The sequence below is a fragment of the Schistocerca cancellata genome, chromosome 2, assembly GCF_023864275.1.
Source record: "Schistocerca cancellata isolate TAMUIC-IGC-003103 chromosome 2, iqSchCanc2.1, whole genome shotgun sequence".
NCBI classification, from domain to species: domain Eukaryota; kingdom Metazoa; phylum Arthropoda; class Insecta; order Orthoptera; family Acrididae; genus Schistocerca; species Schistocerca cancellata.
In genome coordinates, this window is record NC_064627.1 from 377,371,969 (window position 1) to 377,393,101 (window position 21,133).

At 43.1% G+C, this 21,133-nt stretch overlaps 1 non-coding gene across 1 annotated transcript; it reads left to right on the plus strand.

Annotated features, from left to right (window-relative positions):
• The first annotated feature begins 11,575 nt into the window (after nt 1-11,575).
• Nucleotides 11,576-11,650, plus strand: Trnal-caa (transfer RNA leucine (anticodon CAA)). The gene has a single exon. It is a non-coding gene; the product is annotated as a tRNA-Leu (tRNA).
• Nucleotides 11,651-21,133: the final 9,483 nt, after the last annotated feature.

Below are 21,133 nucleotides of genomic sequence, written 5' to 3' on the forward strand. Positions count from 1 at the left end.
ACAAGGACTACAGTGGGTCTACACCTCTGGTGGCCCACAAATACCACAATCTCTACCAGGACTACAGTGGGTCTACTCTTTGATGACCTATCTACCAATCTTCTTCAAAACGTCAAATGACTCTGCTGTGGGTTTACTCTGTTGTGGCCCATTACCTGTCAGCATGTCAAGAGTCAGCACTGTCTTTCTGTTGGAAGGACAACACTACTTCTTCAAGACTGCATGGAAATCCACTACTTCTATGTGCAATTTCTTTTACTAATGAGACTTTGTGAAAAACAAAAACTGTAATTACTATTATGATGAACAATCTGGACTGTCTTTATTGACTGTGAGAAAATTTTAGCTGTTGACCAACATTGTATTAATACGTGTGTGCATTTGATATCTTTCTTACTGTAATTATGAAAAATTTTTTCAAATCTGTATTGGCCAGTGCCCAACACCATTTGTAAAATTTTTTTGTGGGGAGCATGGGGGCTATGTAAGTAGGCTGTTTATGTTTTCTTTATGTAAGTTTGCTGTTTATGTTTTTTATTGGCAACGCTACATAGCACTCTGTATGAAAATCACTGGGTGTGCTGTGTGCAGTATGTGGCTAATTTGCATTGTTGTCTGCCATTGTTGTCATGAACTGCTATAGCTGGATGCGAACAGCGCATAGCGCTGGGCAGTTGGAGGTGAGCCGCCAGCAGTGGTGGATGTGGGGAGAGAGATGGCGGAGTTTTGTAATACTGGATGTTAATTATGAATATTAAAGTAAATACAGTGTTTGTTCTCTATTAAAATCTTTCATTTGCTAACTATCCCTATCAGTAGTTAGTGCCTTCAGTAGTTTGAATCTTTTATTTAGCTGGCAGTAGTGGCGCTCGCCGTATTGCAGTAGTTCGAGCAGCGAAGATTTTTGTGAGGTAAGTGACTTGTAAAAGGTATAGTTTAATGTTTGTCAGGGCCATTCTTTTGCAGGGATTTTTAGATAGTCAGATTGCGTTGCGCTAAAATTATTGTGTGCCAGGTTAAGCACAGTCTTGTAAAATTATTCTAAGTGGACGTTTCACATGTAAAATTCTTCAAAGGGGACGTTTCACCATGTATGTGCCAATGTTAACACTAAGAAATCGGCAACTGCGACTGAAATGGGAACGCGGCCATCGGTATTGGACGTTGGCGCAGTGGCAGAGTGTTGCATGGTCTGATGAATTCTGATACCTTCTTCATCAGTGAGAAGGCGTGAATCCGTCGCCTTCCAGGGAAACAAACCCTTAACGCCTCTACGGTGGGATGGAAACAAGCTGGTGGTGACTCCTTTATGCTCTGGAGAACATTCACTTGGGAGTCCATGCGTCCAGTTGAGCTCGTTCAAGGCACCACGTACACGCTTTCAAGACGATGCTGTTTCCGGACGGCAGCGGCATTTTTCAACAAGATAGTGCCCCACGTCGCATGGCAAGGAATGATGGAATGATTCGAGGGACACAGTGCCATTTTACAATCGATCTGCTGGCACCTCATCTCGCCAGGTCTGAACCTGATCGAAAACATAGTCCCCCTCCTCGGAATTGACAGGAATTAGGTGACGCACATGTGTGTGTTTGTGTGTTTGTGTGTTTGTGTGTGTGTGTGTGTGTGTGTGTGTGTGTGTGTGTTGCGGATGTGGTGCCAACTCCCTCCAGCGACCTACCAAGGCTTCGTTACTTCCATGCCATCTTCACGTCGCCGCTGTTTTTCATGCCAAAGGCGAACATTTTGGCTATTAGGCACGTTCACAATGTTGTTGTATGTCAATCTTTGTCGTATGGACTGTGTAAGCGCGGTGCAGTATTCAGGGGAACCAATTTAACCACATGGGAATTCTTAGCTGGGGTCTAAGTTCGGGCAATGTATGTTAGATATCGACCAAGTCCGGTTAGAAAATATGTCTTACCACGCTTTGGGGTAGAATGGTTTAATCATAATTTTCCCTTGTATTTGGGCAGAACTTACAGACTCTGATGTTATCCCACATCCTTTTCCATGTACACGTTCAACAGCATTTACAATGGCGTATATGCACATCTACATCTATAGTCCGCAAGCCACCTTGCGGTGTGTGGAAGAGGGTACTCTGTGTACCACTGTCGCTTCCCCCCAAGGATTTGTGAAATATGTCGTAGGCAAATATATTCCTAGTATGGGTGTAAGGGATGGGAAATACTCACCATGGTATAATACCCATGTTAGAAAACTGCTACGTAAACAAGGAGAGTTTCACCTAAGATTCAAGAGAAGTAAAAACCTAGCTGACAAACAAAGGCTGAACGAAGCGAAAATGAGCTTGAAGAGAGCAAAGAGAGGAGCGTCGAATGAGTTTGAAAGTAAAACTTTGTCTACCGATATCAGTAAAGTTCCTAAGAGATTTTGGTAGAATGTAAAATCAGTCAGTGCGTCAAAATCATCTCTTCATTCACTCAGTGACCATACTGGCACCGAAAGGGAAGATGACAGAGACTAGGACGAAATACTGAATTAGGTCTTCCAAAATTGTTTCACCACGGAAGATTGTAACACGGGCTCTCCTTTCAATCGCCGTACCAACGTAAAAATGGCAGATATTGAGATAACCGATCGTGGAATTATGGAATAGTGGTGGAGAGATGTCAGAACCAGATGAGCTACCTATAAGATTCTACAAAGATTATGCGAAAGAACTTGCTCTCTTTCTAGCAGTAAATTATCGTACATCGGAGCAACGAAGGGCACCTAGCGACTGGAAGAAAGCGCAGGTCATTCCCGTTTTTAAGAAGGGCCGTAAGTCAAATGCACACAGTTATAGACCTATATCGTTAACGTCAATCTGTTGTAGGATTATGGAACATGTTTTATGCTCAAGAATTATGACCTCCTTCGAGAAGGAAAATCTCCTCTACAAAAATCAACGCACAGCTCCCCTCGTCGGAGGCTCGAGACCTTCCTCGGGCATGTCGATGTGTGTGTGTGTGTGTGTGTGTGTGTGTGTGTGTGTGTGTGTTTGTGTGTGTGTGTTGTCCTTAGCGTAAGCTAGTTTAAGCTATATTAAGTAGCGTGTAAGGTTAGGGACTGATAACCTATGCAGTTTGGTCCTAGGGACTGATAACCTATGCAGTTTGGTCCCATAGTACTTAAAAATAATCAACGTAGATTCTGCAAACAGAGATCCTGCGAAAAGCAGCTCGCTCTGTTCCTCCATTAGATCCACAGTGTAGTACGCAATGGTGCTCAGGTTGTTATCGTGGTACTTGAGATCGGAATGCATTTGTTACCATCCACCCTGCCGTTTAGTGAAAAAGATTCGAGCTCGCAGCACTTGCAGACATAACACGTCGATCTTAACGGAACAAAATCAACAGATGTTCTCCGATGTACTCCAAGAAAAAGGACCAATACTGTGTAAAATGGTTCAAATGGCTCTGAGCACAATGGGACTTAGGTCATCAGTCCCCTAGAACTTAGAAATACTTAAACCTAACTAACCTAAGGACATCACACACATCCATGCCCGAGGCATTATTTGAACCTGCGACCGTAGAGCGGTCGTGCAGTTCTAGACCGTAGCACCTAGAACCGCTCGGTCACCCCGGCCGGCGATACTGTTTTCAATATATATATATATATATATATATATATATATATATATATGTGTGTGTGTGTGTGTGTGTGTGTGTGTGTGTGTGTGTGAATATATATATATATATGACCCGGTAGAAATCGTCGGATGCTCTATAAGGCTGTTAGAAAATGATGCGATCTATAACAAAATAGCAACGCCAGAAGGTAGTACCGATTTACATAATGACCTCCAGAGGATTGACGAATGGTGCAGCTCTGGAAGTTGACCTTGATCGTAAATAAATGTAACATATTGCGCATACGTAGGAAAAGAAATCCGCTACTGTATAGCAACGCCGTTGATGACAAACCGCTGGAAACTGTACCGGAGCGACCTTAAGTGGAATGACCATATGAAACAAATAGTGGGAAGAGCAGGTGTCTGACTCTGATTCGTACGAAGAAAAGGAAAAGTAGCTAAATGGCTTATAAGGCGCTTATTCAACCCATTCTTGGGTATTGATCATCTGTCTGAGATCCTTACCAGATAGGACTGATAGAAGAGACAGATGAGATCCGACGAAGAGCGCCACGTTTCGTCATAGGGTCGTTTAGTCGGCACGAGAGCGTTAGAGAGATTCTCAACTGACTCCATTGGCAGACGTCACAAGAGAGGCGTTGTGCATCACGGAGAGATATTCTATTGAAATTTCGATAGAGCACTTTCGTGAAGAGTCGGACAACCTATTACATCCTCCTACACAGGACGTGCATAATGACCATAAGGAGAAAATTCGAGGAGTTAGAGCCAGTACAGAAACTTACCGACAATCATTCTTCCCACCTGCTATTCGCGAGCGGAACAGGGCTGGAAGGCTCAGTTAGTGATACAAGAAGTACCCTCCACCAACACCATTAGGTGGCTTGCGGAGTACAATGTAGATGTAGATGTGAATGTACTTTGTGGCCTGTCGTGTTTAAAGTGATCTCAAAAAGATCAGCTCCCACTGAGAGAGGATGCACGCGATCACCATCATTTTCAAAACTGTGAGGTATTGCTGTCTGTTCTTCACCCTGACCGTACATGATACGCCAGTGCTACGTGGGTATGAGCTGTCGCACGTGCCAGACTTTGTATTCAAATCTTCTTCTTGCCATAGTCAACAACTTCTTCCATCTTACTCTCAAGGTGGCTTCCCACATTTACGTCACTTAGAAATATCTATGGGCTAGACGAGTATTTTAATTCCCCGTTGATAAAATTCTCTCCTATATTTGAATTCTTGTGGAGATTAGTGACACGTCAGAGAAACGAGATCTGTGGATTGCTGTTGCCCAATTTGGTAAGGTTACCTGGCATTTCATGGTGTTATATTATATATATCATCTCCCTTGTGCCCTATTCTAAAATATTTTCTGGCTGAAACATCTGCTGTAGCTACAATCTCCGAAGCTTTCTCAGACAAGGCGATAGAAGATATTCAGGTAAGTCTTTATTTATCTGTAGATAGGGGAAGAAGTAGCAGTTAGAACAGTAGGTGGTATAATCACCATAAATATTAATTCACTATTTCATCTGATTGTCTCTTTGAAATCATTCTGTTGCGGTGCATTTATTCAATTATATATATCTAATGTAGCTAATGTAACAATCAGATCTACAGACCTGGTGTTGTGTTCCATAAAAGCTACAATACCATTACCATCACTGTCATGCGTATTCAAGCAAGTACGTGTTTAAATTAGCCTCGGTGTGAGACCAGCTTCACTTACTTTGGTTTTGCTACAACAGTCTAAAAAAGTTGTTAGTAAAATATTCAGTGGTTCATTAAATTATCTACAGATGCTTTTGCTGCTAACAAAACCACTGCAGTCTGCATTCATTGCAGTGTGGGCAGTGCTGCTTCTTATTCGAATTAAATTTTTAGGCTTTGGGTATAGAAGACAAAGCTTGAAAGGCGATTTTGTTGAGTTCTTTTTCTGTACTAATTTAAACATGCTCCATGAGTTCATGACTGGAGCTGGACACGTGGAACACACATGTCACTTCATTCATTTGCCTACCGTTTTGGAGTGTGGAAAGATGTAACACAGTATGGCTAACAAGGGTGGACCTGAAGAACAGACGATTGTGGTACTGTAAATTAAAATTATTTATATTGTAAGATTAGTCTTTAAATAGTGTACGAGTTTCCTTTACGAATACCAAATTCTGTATTTGTTGCTGTCTCATGGATCTCACACAGACCTCTGGAACGAAATTAACAGTCGCAGGCTACGGGTCCAGTTCTGACTTAGCATTCTCTGCCATTTGATGTTTTTGTATTATATGATGGTTGCGTCTATTCAAAGCACTTAAACTATGAATCCCTTTTTGAAACAGGCAGAATAACTAAAAATATTTATTTTATTCACCAGAGATTACAAAATATCCACCTAAGTTCCAATAAAGTGGCTTTAAATATGACGAACACGATAACTATTTAATATCAAACGTATATAGTCCACGATAAGACAGTTTTATAGAATTGCACATGACTACAAGGTACGCCTGAAAGAAAGCAGATGTTTTTGTTTTAGACTTCGAAAAAGCATTTTCCTTGATTAATCACCAAATCTACCTCAGCAGTATGAAAGCAAAGAGCATGTCGCAGTGATTCCTGTACTAGGTATTGAAGACAATGATTAAGAAAGCTTGAGAGAAGCTACCGTGCTAGGGAAGTCTAGTTGACGTGGATAGTTCTGTTTGCCATCACCATCGGTCCACGCTATGTCATCAGAACGGAAATATGTGTGTGGTATAGGCGAATACAATCTAAGTTTAACAAACAATAATAAAATATAATAATAACTACCAATTATTCACAGATAAAAACTGCCGTAAAGTTGATAAAGAGAAATTCAAGAATCATGGCTATATGGCGATAAATATGCCTTCAGAAATAAGGGCAGTTTGAATAACACCTTAAATATGACATGAATAACCATCCACTAAAGGGCCAGTGCACAGCGTACTGTAGCTACAGTCTACAGAAAAACATTAGTAATCACACTCACCTTTGGGCAGCAACCCAGGATTCAGTAAATAACTCTCAAGAATGCATAGGCTATATTATTTCAAAAATCAACGGACATTCGTCCATTGGAGCCATTGACATTAGAGAATATGTAGTGTTTCATTATATGGCCGAAAGTATTGCGTCTTGCTGGATGTTCTATGACTGATTACTGTAATCGATGATATTCATTTGGACATGTCGCCAATCGCAGAGTGTAAAGGGAAACCCCGTGATCTTAGCGAGCACTACGGAACTTGCGTTTTATTGTCAGACAGTTGGCGGGAAATTGTACCGTTTCCTTGATGCGGTGGCGGTCTCTCAGTCATTGCACATGCGTAACGTTGCAAATCAGTAAAGAATGGAGCCCATAGTTTATCTATAGCTTCCTCGTACAGCCCTTATCGAGCTCCAGAAAGGGACAGTTTCGCCACCCAGCACCAAGTAAATATGCCTGCAGTATAACTGCCAGACATCCAATTTCCACAATAGTGCATTAGTGCATTACCGTATACTTTTAAGTTAAGAAACCCGCCAGGAGATGTAGAGAACTGATTCTTTTACAAGCAGAACGAGCTTAAATGATTCTGAAGAACAGGGCCATTCACCTCGTTAGGTATGTTCATCAAAATTTTATGTAAGGACCCAGAAGCATTAGGATCAAGGAGAAACAGCACTTTCGGTGTTAAAAGAGAGATAAATAAATTGTGCACTAAAATGTGTTGAGAGGATAACAATCAAACGTTTAAAATACAAGAACTTCCTCGTTCTTAGTGTCATGTTCCTACAGCATAAATCTTTTCATAAAACATGCCAGTTTTAGAATTTCTCATGTTCCTAGATAAATTTATGTGGATGTCGATGCGTGTTGTCATGAGTATATTATCACACCACTTCATGTTCTTCATTAGACTCTGCCACATGTAATAGTATTCCTTCGAAGCAATCAAAGTACGGTTTCAAAATGGGCCGAGGTCGCTGGATTTGTATTCGGAGCTTGTCCTTCGGTTATGCGAAGTGATCGTCCGATGCAAACTGTAACGACCCCTCCGGTGCAGGTGGCGGATAACCAAACACATCGGGGTCCGTGCCAATAGCCGGCGGGAGAAGCTTAGCTTAAAATAAACATTTGAACTGTGTGCCGCGTGCTCTGAGTACTAAGCTTGCCGAATCGTATCGTGGGCTGCATGTCGAATATATTGACCCAGAGCACTGGCGATATTGCGGGTCGCTAACGCTGCGATGATCACAGAAACGCTATCAGATGGGAAGTATGGACTGATGCTTCAGTCACCGCTTGCTGAGTGACTGTAATATGCTACGCTCCTCATAACAGCGTTGAACTGGTAATACTGCGGCAAAATTTTCCAAGTCTCTATAATAATTAAATACGTCAAGAGCGCGGAAATCTGGACTTACCAAATAAAACCTGCAAAAAAAGGACGACTGATTGTTGCGCACTATAATTTATAAACATAATACCTTCTAGTGTCATACGCTGCGATAGATGTGTTTATCTCAGAGTGTAGGAACATGTAATGAAAGCTGGTAGAAAATGGTAAGACATTAGTGGCAGTAAGTTCATTAATGGTAGGGAATAGGGAGTGATTGACATGAAAGGTTGCAGCTTTCCTCAGGTCGTCAGGTAGAAGTTGGTTATTGGGTAGGAATGAGTAATGAAGAGTGTAGGAGCTGCCTGTGAGTCGGTGAAAAGTGTTACCGTACTTGCAGGAGTTAATGTAGACTATGACGTTATATCTAGCTTTATACAGGGTGTTACAAAAAGGTGCGGTCAAACTTTCAGGAAACATTCCTCACACACAAATGAAGAAAAGATGTTATGTGGACATATGTCCGGAAACGCTTAATTTCCATGTTAGAGCTCATTTTAGTTTCGTCAGTATGTACTGTACTTCCTCGATTCATCGCCAGTTGGCCCAATTGAAGGAAGGTAGTGTTGACTTTGGTGCTTGTGTTGACATGCGACTCATTGCTCTAAAGTACTAGCATCAAGCACAGCAGTACGTAGCATCAACAGGTTTGTGTTCATCACGAACGTGGTTTTGCAGTCAGTGCAATGTTTACAAATGCGGAGTTGGCAGATGTATGGATTAGCACGGGGCAATATCCGTGGCGCGGTACGTTTGTATCGAGACAGATTTCCAGAACGAAGGTGTCCCGACAGGAAGACGTTCGAAGCAATTTCGTGCTCAGGGAGCACGGAACATTCCAGCCTATGACTCACGACTGGGGAAGACCTAGAACGACGAGGACACCTGCAATGGACGACGCAGTTCTTCGTGCAGTTGACGATAACCCTAATGTCAGCGTCAGAGAAGTTGCTGCTGTACAAGGTAACGTTGACCACGTCACTGTATGGAGAGTGCTACAGGAGAACCAGTTGTTTCCGTACCATGTACAGCGTGTGCAGGCACTATCAGCAGCTGATTGGCCTCCACGGGTACACTTCTGGGAATGGTTCATCCAACAATGTGTCAATCCTCATTTCAGTGCAAATGTTCTCTTTACGGATGAGGCATAATTCCAACGTGATAAAATTGTAAATTTTCACAATTGTAAGTAGGCTGTTTAGATTTTTATATTCTAAGGGGACGTTTCACAATCAACATGTGTGGGCTGACGAGAATCCGCACGCAGTTGTGCAATCACGTCATCAACACAGATTTTCTGTGAACGTTTGGGCAGGCATTGTTTGTGATGTCTTGATAGGGCCCCATGTTCTTCCACCTACGCTCAATGGAGCACGTTATCATGATTTCATACGGGATACTCTACCTTTGCTGCTAGAACATGTGCCTTTACAAGTACGACACAACATATGGTTGATGGACGATGGAGCTCCTGCACATTTCAGTCGAAGTGTTCGTACGCTTCTCAACTACAGATTCGGTGACCGATGGATTGGTAGAGGCGGACCAATTCCATTGCCTCCACGCTCTCCTAACCTCGACGCTCTTGACTTTCATTTATGGAGGCATTTGAAAGCTCTTGTCTACGCAACCCCGGTACCAAATGTAGAGACTCTTCCTGCTCGTATTGTGGACGGCTGTGATACAATACGCCATTCTCCAGGGCTGCATCAGCGCATCAGGGATTCCATGCGACGGAGGGTGGATGCATGTATCTTCGCTAACGGAGGACATTTTGAACATTTCCTGTAACAAAGTGTTTGAAGTCACGCTGGTACGTTCTATTGCTGTGTGTTTCCATTCCATGATTAATGTGATTTGAAGAGAATTAATGAAATGAGCTCTAACATGGAAAGTAAGCGTTGCCGGACACATGTCCACATAACATATTTTCTTTCTTTGTGTGTGAGGAATGTTTCCTGAATGTTTGGCCGTACCTTTTTGTAACACCCTGTATTTTGGTGCCAGTCCAGAACTTTTCTGGCGCTAAGTTTCTAGTATGACACAGCAACTGCATTGAGTGCATGAGTCTATCCTAGTCCGATGTTTGAAGGAACGAGCAGTAAAAGCGACGGAATTCTCAATGGAGAAGTAGAACCTGTGAAAGGAGGGCAGAGCTGTTAGAATAGGTTTGACAGACATATGATTCTGTATTACATCTAACTTTTTGGTTGGCTTCTGGTATGAGTGTCTACAGATTCATGGCAGACATTCCACTTGGTGCAAGAGTAGACTTAGGTCAAGTTTTGAGTGGACATTGATGTGACTTGAGGAGTAAGATATGGTGATGAGGATGGGATTGGATCCAGGGTTTCCGCTGAGTCCTAGAAGGTTTATACTAGGATGACAGCTGGAGTTTTATTTACTTTTGGATGGGGGTGTTGTGCATGTTGGGAGGGAGGAAGTAAACTGGTGCAACTGCTGGAGATTTACTATCCACGTTTATGACGATGGATACAATTATGGAAACACTGTGTCGAAAGCTGTAGTGCAGAATATTGGTGGAGTGTGCCTTATGCAGGACTGGGCATATTTTATAAATGGATTTATTAGCAACATAAGTGTTTTCAAGCAAGCAGAATTTCATTGATAGAATGTTACGCAGTTCATAATAAATAAATAATACTCCGCACACAGCTAATGACACGTAAAAATGAGCGTAACACAATCTACATAAAGGTTGATTCAAAAGTTATGTGCCATACGACAAATTCGGTATTACTGAGTTAGCAGAAACTACAACGAGAGCCATGATCCCTCATCATCACTCCACCGAAACTATTAGTCAGAAGCAGAGCCTGGTTGGTTGCCTCTGTGCAGTGTACTGGATCACACAGCGATGTACACGCATTAGGAGACGACATATATGAATCCCACCCATGTGGCAAACATGACTCGAATCGGAGCCATAGCCGAAAATCACAGACAATATCCAAACCAGCATGAACCTAATTACAGAACTACTGGCTGTTTAATGGAACAGTTCAGGTATACAGGCTGCTTTCACATCAAAATACGGTTCATATGGCCACGTACAGCAAAATAGGACATAAAATTGGCAGATATGCTAACTAAGGTGGTATTGAGTCCAACTAGGTCAACAAGCCATGTGGCACAGGAATGGAGCACCAACCAAGCCTCCATGTCCCACATACAGTATTCATTTTCATCCCTATGAAACCCATAATTTTCAGTAAGTTCACGGTGACGATACTGAAAGGTGGCTGCAGTTCTGCGAATGGCTTGAAAAAGGACAAACTCACCAGTCGAGCCCTAAACCTCACATTTTCTGGTTTCCATTTTAATGGGAGGCTATATGAACATAACACTGTCTCCAGAATGAGATTTTCAGTCTCCAGCGGAGTGTGCGCTGGTACGAAACTTCCTGGCAGTTTAAAAATGTGTGTTAGACCGAAACTCGAACTCGGGACCTTTGCCTTTCGCAAGCAAGTGCTTCTGTGAAGTTCGAAAGGTAGGAGACGAGGTACTGGCAGAACTGAAGCTGTGAGGATGGGTCGCGAGTCTTGCTTGGGTAGCTCAGTTGGTAGAGCACTTGCCCGCAAAAGGCAAAGGTCCCGAGTTCGAGTCTCGGTCCGGCACACAGTTTTAATCTGTCAGGAAGTTTCATAACACTGTCTATTTGTAAACAACAACCTGCATCTCACTATCGCAGCATACACTCACACAAGGGCCTGGTGTGGCATACATAGGGATGTCCTCGTTGGTCCAATATTTTTCAGTGGCAAGCTCAATTCTGCACACTGCAGATATCATCATGAGGAAATATTACTGATTTGGACAGAGTCAACAATATGGAGTTTATACCCTCCTAGCTCCAAGAGTAGAAGAGTTAGGGTAAATACGTTTCCGCAGCCCCTGCCACACAGGCTGCCGAGCCGTGACAGCTCCACGTCGATCTCTCGACAGTATTTCCGGTTGCTTATCTTTAGTTCATCGTGATGGTGGTGTCCGCTGCGGTGAGTGACGGAGCACAGTGGAAGTGAGTTGGTTTTGGCCAAGCAATAAATATAGAGGGTAGCCCAGCAATACGACCAAAGCACGCGCAGAGACGAGTGGGGGTTCTCACGATGCCGGCCGCGGTGGCCGTGCGGTTCTAGGCGCTTCAGTCCGGAACCGAGTGACTGCTACGGTCGCAGGTTCGAATCCTGCCTCGGGCATTGATGTGTGTGACGTCCTTATGTTAGTAAGGTTTAAGTAGTTGTAAGTTCTAGGAGACTGATGACCTCAGATGTTAAGTCCCATAGTGCTCAGAGCCATTTGAACCATTTGAACCATTTTGTTCTCACGAACACTTTCCTGCAACCTGTTGGCTGTATGGGAGCGATGGATGGATGTTTTGAAAGGTTGAGGCTGTGAGAGAATTGTAGATGAAGTTGACCCTTGGATTGCGTGGAAACGTTCTCGTCTCCATGTCAATTTGTATCTGCAGTGGAGCCGTCAAGAAAATACTTTCTTCTAGAAAATGCTCAATTATTTATCTGACAGTGTTGACTCTCAATACGTTAACAGCTGTGTATCTCATTTACACTGTGCCCTTCCTAAAACTTCTTTCGCCAGACGGTTCAGAATTATGCCCATTGATTTTTTTGTGAAGGTGGTGCCTGACATTAATTATGAGTTGTTGACCCATAAACGAGCATTATTGTTGGATCTTGATTTATTTTCTTGTTATAGCAAGTTTTGCCTGTGGCAAGGTTGAGGGGAAATTATGAAAATGAAATGAATTTGGTGTAAGTATGTTACGTAATTGTAAGCCCTGTAACTCTGGCTAACATAGCTGTCTGCCACTGGCACACACCTTTGTAATTACTTATTTCCAAGGGAAAGAAGTTTATTTGATATGCACGAGCTGCTCATAACTTTGCCCCACTCCTAGGCTGTAAGCAGACCGGTTTTAGTATTATTTCATGTTCATTAATTGTTTGTAGGCTAATTTGGAGTTTCTCACACTGTCAGAAGTTGTTGTGTTATTGTGCCTTGTGGTATCTCAAGTGCTGAAGAGGCATGTAGTGTATTTTCAGAACACATTCTGTGTCAATAGAACCTAGGGCTATTGGCAAGCCTGGTTATATTAACTGTACATTTGAAATCATTATGATTTGTTGTTCTTTGGAGCTATAGAGTCTTTCATATTCCATAACAACAAATCGTGGTACTTACTGGAATTAAATAAAACTTGGAAGGGAGGACCCACCAATGTAACTTTCTTTTCACACAACCGAATTATTTAACGATATACACACATCAAAATAAATTTTGCATCACCTCGGTCCAGAGAGTTCCGGAACCTGTACACAAAGTTGGAATAGAGATCAATTTAAACATCATTTTAGCCCTTTTTATTCCTCTGAAAACATCTACATACTTACTCCGCAATCCATCATACGGTGCGTGGCGGAGGGTACCTCGTACCACAACTAGCATCTTCTCTCCCTGTTCCACTCCCAAACAGAACGAGGGAAAAATGACTGCCTATATGCCTCTGTACGAGCCCTAATCTCTCTTATCTTTGAGGTCTTTCAACGAAATGTGAGTTAGCGGCAGTAAAATTGTACTGCAGTCAGCCTCAAATGCTGGTTCTCTAAATTTCCTCAATAGCGATTCACGAAAAGAACGCCTCTTTTCCTCTAGAGACTCCCACCCGAGTTCCTGAAGCATTTCCGCAACACTCGCGTGATGATCAAACTTACCAGTAACAAATCTAGCAGTCCGCCTCTGAATTGCTTCTATGTCCTCCCTCAATCCGACCTGATAGGGATCCCAAACGCTCGAGCAGTACTCAAGAATAGGTCGTATTAGTGTTTTATAAGCAGTCTCCTTTAAAGATGAACCACATCTTCCCAAAATTCTACCAGTGAACCGAAGACGACTATCCGCCTTCCCCACAACTGCCATTACATGCTTGTCCCACGTCATATCGCTCTGCAATGTTACGCCCAAATATTTAATCGACGTAACTGTGTCAAGCGCTGCACTACTAATGGAGTATTCAAACATTACGGGATTCTTTTTCCTATTCATCTGCATTAATTTACATTTATCTACATTTAGAGTTAGCTGCCATTCTTTACACCAATCACAAATCCTGTCCAAGTCATCTTGTATCCTCCTACAGTCACACAACGACGACACCTTCCCGTACACGACAACATCATCAGCAAACAGCCGCACATTGCTATCCACCCTATCCAAAAGATCATTTATATAGGTAGAAGACAACAGCTCACCTACCACACTTCCCTGGGGCACTCCAGATGATACCCTCACCTCCGATGAACACTCACCATCGAGGACAACGTACCTGAGTTCTGTTACTTCAGAAGTCTTCGACCCACTCTTTACTTGGGAACCAATCCCACATGCTCGTACCTTAGTTAGGAGTCTACAGTGGGGCACCGAGTCAAACGCTTTCCGGAAGTCAAGCAATATGGCATCCGTCTGATACCCTTCATCCATGGTTCGCAAGATATCATGTGAAAAAAGGGCGAGTTGCGTTTTGCAGGAGCTATGCTTTCTAAAGCCGTGCTGATGCATGGACAGCAACTTCTCTGTCTCAAGGAAATTCATTATATTCGAACTGAGAATATGTTCGAGAATCCTGCAACAAACCGATGTTAAAGATATTGGTCTGTAATTTTGAGGATCCGTCCTTCTACCCTTCTTATATACAGGCGTCACCTGCCCTTTTTTCCCAGTTGCTCAGGACTTTACGTTGGGCAAGAGATTCGCGATAAATGCCACCTAAGTAAGGAGCCAATGCAGTAGAGTACTCTCTGTAAAACCGAATTGGAATCCCATCAGGACCTGGCGATTTATTTCTTTCCAATCCATTCAGCTGCTTTACAGCCCCACGGATGTCTATCACTATGTCCTCCATACGGGAATCTGTACGAGACTCAAACGGCGGTATGTTTGTACGATCCTCCTGCGTGAAAGATTTCTCAAATGCTAAATTTAAAATTTCAGCTTTCGTTTTGTTGTCTTCCGTTGCCAGGCCAGACTGATCAGTGAGTAACTGGATTGAAGCATTCGACCCGCTTACCGATTTTACGTAAGACCAGACTTTCCTTGGGTTTTCAGCAAGATCTTTTGCTAAGGTATGACGGTGGGAGAGATTGAATGCTTCGCGCACCGCTCTTTTTACAGCGGCACGAATCTCTACTAACTTTTGCCTGTCCTCATTCTTCCGATCTTTCTTGTACCGCGAGTTCAACTGCCTTGGTTCCTGAGCATTCTCCGAATAGCGCTGTTAAACCACGGTGGGTCTTTTCCGTCCGAAACCCACATTTTCGGCACATATTTCTCCAATGAGTGATTTACAATGTGTTTAAAATTTGCCCATAATTCTTCCACGTTCATCGTAGCGGAAGTAAATGAAGTCGATTCGTTTACTAAGTGGGATGCTAACAACTGCTTATCTGCTCTTTCTAGTAAGAATACTCTCCTAGCCTTCTTGACCGACTTTTTAGCCGTAGTCGTAATGACAACATCAGGATCACTAATCCCTGTCTCAACACTGACACCGTCGATGAGGTATGGTCTGTTCGTGGCTACCAGATCTAAAATATTTCCATTACGCGTTTCCTGTCGATTTAGCTGCTCAAGACAGTTTTCGGATAATATGTTAAAAAGTAATTCACACGACGGCTTGACTGTACCACCTGAAATGAATCCATAGACATCCCAGTCTACACTAGGTAGGTTTAAGTGCCCTCAGACTAATATAGCATGATCCGGGTACTTCTGCGACACAGAATGTAGACTTCCTTTAAATGATGAGGATGCAGAAGGCAATGGAAACCACTGCATTAAAGAAACGTAACGTGTATCCACAGAACATGTGGCCTGTAATTGAAGAAGTGTCATGATGATCTCTCCATTGGCAAAAGATTCCGGAATAGTCCCCCATTCGCATCTCCGGGAGGGGACTGCCAAGGGGGAGGTTACCATGAGAAAAAGATTGAATAATCTACGAAAGGATAACGTTCTACGAGTCGGGGCGTGGAATGTCAGAAGCTTGAACGTGGTAGGGAAACTAGTAAATCTGAAAAGGGAAATGCAAAGGCTCAATCTAGATATAGTAGGGGTCAGTGAAGTGAAGTGGAAGGAAGACAAGGATTTCTGGTCAGATGAGTATCGGGTAATATCAACAACAGCAGAAAATGGTATAACAGGTGTAGGATTCGTTGTGAATAGGAAGGTAGGGCAGAGGGAGTGTTACTGTGAACAGTTCAGTGACCGGGTTGTTCTAATCAGAATCGACAGCAGACCAACACCGACAACGATAGTTCAGGTATACATGCCGACTTCGAAAGCTGAAGATGAACAGATAGAGAAAGTGTATGAGGATATTGAAAGGGTAATGCAGTATGTAAAGGGGGACGAAAATGTAATAGTCATGGGCGACTGGAATGCAGTTGTAGGGGAAGGAGTGGAAGAAAAGGTTACAGGAGAATATGGGCTTGGGACAAGGAATGAAAGAGGGGAAAGACTAATTGAGTTCTGTAACAAGTTTCAGCTAGTAATAGCGAATACCCTGTTCAAGAATCACAAGAGGAGGAGGTATACTTGGAAAAGGCCGAGAGATACGGGAAGATTTCGATTAGATTACATCATGGTCAGACAGAGATTCCGAAATCAGATACTGGATGGTACGGCGTACCCAGGAGCAGATATAGACTCAGATCACAATATAGTAGTGATGAAGAGTAGGCTGAAGTTCAAGACATTAGTCAGGAAGAATCAATACGCAAAGAAGTGGGATACGGAAGTACTAAGGAATGACGAGATACGTTTGAAGTTCTCTAACGCTATAGATACAGCAATAAGGAATAGCGCAGTAGGCAGTACAGTTGAAGAGGAATGGACATCTCTAAAAAGGGCCATCACAGAAGTTGGGGAGGAAAACATAGGTACAAAGAAGGTAGCTGCGAAGAAACCATGGGTAACAGAAGAAATACTTCAGTTGATTGATGAAAGGAGGAAGTACAAACATGTTCCCGGAAAATCGGGAAAACAGAAATACAAGTCGCTGTGGAATGAAATAAATAGGAAGTGCAGGGGAGCTAAGATGAAATGGCTGCAGGAAAAATGTGAAGACATCGAAAAAGATATGATTGTCGGAAGGACAGACTCAGCACACAGGGAAGTCAAAACAACCTTTGGTGACATTGAAAGCAACGGTGGTAACATTAAAAGTGCAACGGGAATTCCACTGCTAAATGCAGATGAGAGAGCAAATAGGTGGAAAGAATACATTGAAAGCCTCTATGAGGGTGAAGATTTGTCTGATGTGATAGAAGAAGAAACAGGAGTCGATTTAGAAGAGATAGGGGATCCAGTATTAGAATAGGAATTTAAAAGAGCTTTGGAGGACTTACTATCAAATAAGGCAGAAGGGATAGATGACATTCCATCACAATTCCTAAAATCATTGGTGGAAGTGGCAACAAACCGACTATTCACGTTGGTGTGTAGAATATATGAGTCTGGCGATATACCATCTGACTTTCGAAAAGCATCATCCACACAATTCCGATGGCGGCAAGAGCTGACAAGTGTGAGAATTATCGCACAATCAGCTTAACAGCTCATGCATCGAAGCTGCTTACAAGAATAATATACAGAAGAATGGAAAAGAAAATTGAGAATACGCTAGGTGACGATCAGTTTGGCTTTAGGAAAAGTAAAGGGACGAGAGAGGCAATTCTGACGTTACGGCTAATAATGGAAGCAAGGCTAAAGAAAAATCAAGACACTTTCATAGGATTTGTCGACCTGGAAAAAGCGTTCGACAATATAAAATGGTGCAAGCTGTTCGAGATCCTGAAAAAAAGTAGAGGTAAGCTATAGGGAGATACGGGTCATATACAGTATTTACAACAACCAAGAGGGAATAATAAGAGTGGACGATCAAAAACGAAGTGCTCGTATTAAGAAGGGTGTAAGACAAGGCTGTAGCCTTTCGCCCCTACTCTTCAATCTGTACATCGACGAAGCAATGATGGAAATAAAAGAAAGGTTCAGGAGTGGAATTAAAATACAAGGTGAAAGGATATGAATGATACGATTCGCTGATGACCTTGCTGTCCTGAGTGAAAGTGAAGAAGAATTAAATGATCTGCTGAACGGAATGAACAGTCTAATGAGTACACAGTATGGTTTGAGAGTAAATCGGAGAAAGACGAAGGTAATGAGAAGTAGTAGAAATGAGAACAGTGAGAAACTTAACATCAGCATTGATGGTCACGAAGTCAATGAAGTTAAGGAATTCTGCTACCTAAGCAGTAAAATAACCAATGCCGGACGGAGCAAGGAGGACATCAAAAGCAGACTCGCTATGGCAAAAAAGGCATTTCTGGCCAAGAGAAGTCTACTAATATCAAATACCGGCCTTAATTTGAGGAAGAAATTTCTGAGGATGTACGTCTGGAGTACAGCATTGTATGGTAGTGAAAAATGGACCGGAACAGAAGAGAATCGAAGCATTTGAGATGTGGTGCTACAGTCGAATGTTGAAAATTAGGTGGACTGATAAGGTAAGGAATGATGAGGTTCTACGCAGAATCGGAGAGGAAAGGAATATGTGGAAATCACTGATAAGGAGAAGGAACAGGATGATAGGACATCTGATAAGACGTGAAGGAATGACTTCCATGGTACTAGAGGGAGCTGTAGAAGGCAGAAACTGTAGAGGAAGACAGAGATTGGAATATGTCAAGCAAATAATTGAGGACGTAGGTTGCAAGTGCTACTCTGAGATGAAGAGGTTAGCACAGGAAAGGAATTCGTGGCGGGCCGCATCAAACCAGTCAGTAGACTGATGACCAAAAAAAAAAAAAAAAGCTTATCAAAAAACAATTGTTATATTAAAACATGACTCTATAGCTGAAGTAATAAGAAGAAGGAAGCACCATATTCTACCGTTATCATGCGACTCCGAAGAATATCAGTATGTGTTACCACACAGAATAAACAATACTGGTGAACACACATAGAAAAAGTCAACACAATTGACTTCATTTCCCGTAGACCTATTAAACGGGTCCAGATAACTTCACAATCACACACTACTTCGACCTCAGTAGACACAGTATTTTTGTCAACTGCAATGAAGATACCACCTCCTACAGTTTCTAATATGTCTTTCCGATACACGTTCCACCCTCACTAAATATTTGAGAACTTCCTATCTCAGGGTTCAGCCAGGTCTCAGTAAAGAGAATAATTTGCGCTCCACACGCTTCCTGGAGGGCAGTAAATTCAGGAACATTATTCCGAACACTCTGAAACATGGCATGGTGCATGTTGTATCACCATACAGCGAGCCATTCAGAGATGGTGGTCCAGAATGCTGCACATACCGATGCCTGTAATACTCAGTAGCATGTCCTATTGCATTGATGCATGCCTGTATTCGTCATGGCATACTATTCACAAGTTCATCAAGGCACTGTTGGTCCAGATTATCCCACTCCTCAACGGCGATTCGGCGTGGGTCGTATCGTCCATAAACAGCCCTTTTCAATCGATACCAGGCATTTTCGATTTGGTTGATGTCCTGAGAACATGCTGGCCACTGTAGTCGAGCGATGTCGGTATACTGAAGGAAGTGATTCACAAGACGTGCACGATGTGGGCGCGAATTGTTATCCACGAAGACGAAAGTCTCCCCTATATGCTGCCAATACGGTTGCACTATCGGTCGGAGGGTGGCATTCACGTACCGTAGAGCCATTACGGCTCTTTCCATGACCACCAGCGGCGTACGTCTGCCCCACATAATGCCACCCGAATACAGCAGGGATCCTCCACCTTGCTGCACTCACTGGACAGTGTGTCTAAGGTGTTGAGCCTGACTGGGTTGCCTCCAAACACGTCTCCGGCGATTGTCTGATTGACGGCATATCACTCATCTGTGAAGATAACGTGATGTCAGTCCTGAGCGGTCCATTCGGCATCTTGTTGGGCCCATCTGTACCACGCTGCACGGTGTCGTGGTTGCAAAGATGGACATCGCCCTGGACGTCGGGAGCGAAGTTGCGTATCATGCAGCTTATTACGTACAGAGAGTCGTAATACGACGTCCTGTGGCTGCACGATAAGCGTTATTCAACATTGTGGCGTTGCTGTCAGAGTTCCTCCGAGCCATACTCCGTAGTTAGCGGTCATCCACTGCAGTAGTAGCCCTTGGGCGGCCTGAGCGAGGCATGCCATCGGCAGTTCTTGTATCCCCTTCATGTCCGAACAACATCGCTTTGGTTAACTCCGGGATGCCTGGACACTTACCTTGTTGAGAGCCCTTTCTGGCACAAAGTAACAATGCGGACGCGATGTAACCGCGGTATTGACTACCCAGGAATGGTTGAACTACAGACAAGACGAGCCGTGTATCGCCTTAGTGGTAGAATGACTGGAACTGATCGGCTGTCGGCCCCCGTCCGTTTAATAGGCGCTGCTCATGCGTGGTTGTTTACTGCTTTGGATGGGTTTAGTGACATCTCTGAACAGTCAAAGCGACTGTATCTGTGATCCAATATCCACAGTCAACGCTTATGAGTTCTGGATACTGGGCTGATGCAAAACTTTCTTTGAAGCGTGTATTAACTGTGTTTTACAGGTAATCGAAGCATCTTTAACAAAGTGAACATGTTTTCAGTATTCTTTTGACTTTAAACCTTAAGTTAAATAAGCTTTTAATCTTTCCAAAGGAAATCTGAAGTGCTGTATTGCAAAACAGCAAACAATATAACAATCATTACAAGACGGCCGGACCTGCAATCCGCCCGTTATCACTACCCCGCAGCACACAATCTGTCTCATTAAATGCCCTTCTGAACCACATGAAAACTATATAACCACCATTGATGACAAGAGTGATTCAGTAACTCAAGATGAGTGGCTTAACCTAAAGCTGCATGTCGAAAGTTAGGGGTTGCCGGCCTTTGTGGCCGAGCGGTTCTAGGTGCTTCAGTGTGGAACCACGCTGCTGCTATGGTCGCAGGTTCGAATCCTGCCTCGGGCGTGGATATGTGTGATGTTCTTAGGTTAGTTAGGTTTAAG